A 992-nucleotide genomic window follows, 5' to 3' on the forward strand; every position below is an offset into this window, starting at 1 on the left:
CGAACATCTTCATACCTTTAATAGAATCTGTACTCTATTCAAAATCAGAGAAGTTGAGGATGAACAGATATATCTTATGTTATTTCCCTGGACTTTAAAGGGAGAAGCCAAGGATTGGTTAGAATCGTTACCTGAAGGGGCGATTGATACATGGAATGTTTTAGTTGAAAAATTTCTTAAACAATTCTTTCTGGCATCTAAAGCCGTGAGACTTCAAGGAGAAATTGTTACGTTCACACAAAAGGCAAATGAAACTCTATATGAAGCGTGGACAAGATTTGGAAAATTGTTGAGAGGATGTCCGCAACATGGTTTAGACACTTATCAAATAGTACAAATATTCTACCAAGGATGCGACATCACTACAAGAAAAGACATCGACATAGCATCTGGTGGTTCCATTATGAAGAAAACCGCAACTGAAGCTTATAAAATCATTGATAACACTGCTTCCCACTCACATGAGTGGCACCAAGAAAAAGACATCGTTAGATTATCTAAAGCGGCTAGAGCCTATTCTAGCCATGACTTTGATTTCATGTCCGCAAAGATAGATGCTTTCGAGAGACGAATGGAAAAGATGACTAAAGATATTCACGCAATACGAATTAGTTGTGAGTAGTGTGGAGGACCACATTTGACAAAAGATTGTCTCAGTATTGAACAAATAATGGAACAAAGAGAGAATGTTTCATACATGAACCAAAGGCCTGGAAATAATTATCAGAATAATTATCAACCGCCAAGACCAAACTACAATCAAAATCAGAATTATAACCGAAATGTTCCATACAACAACCAACAAGGTCCTAGCAATCAGCAAGTATCCAACAATACTTACAATCAGAAAAGACCTATTTTTCCAAATAAACCACCACAAACTGATGATAAAAAGCCAAATTTAGAAGACATGATGTCGAAGCTAGTTGAATCTCAAACTCAATTTTTCACATCTCAGAAACAAACTAATGAACAAAATGCTCAAGCATTTA

The 992-nt window shown here is 36.0% G+C and overlaps 1 non-coding gene across 1 annotated transcript; it reads right to left on the reverse strand.

Moving 5' to 3' along the window:
* Positions 1-208: 208 nt before the first annotated feature.
* On the reverse strand, positions 209-315 carry LOC139845984 (small nucleolar RNA R71). The gene has a single exon (XR_011758733.1). It is a non-coding gene; the product is annotated as a small nucleolar RNA R71 (small nucleolar RNA).
* Positions 316-992: the final 677 nt, after the last annotated feature.

The sequence above is a fragment of the Rutidosis leptorrhynchoides genome, chromosome 4 (genome assembly GCF_046630445.1).
Source record: "Rutidosis leptorrhynchoides isolate AG116_Rl617_1_P2 chromosome 4, CSIRO_AGI_Rlap_v1, whole genome shotgun sequence".
In the NCBI taxonomy this organism is placed as follows: Eukaryota; Viridiplantae; Streptophyta; class Magnoliopsida; order Asterales; family Asteraceae; genus Rutidosis; species Rutidosis leptorrhynchoides.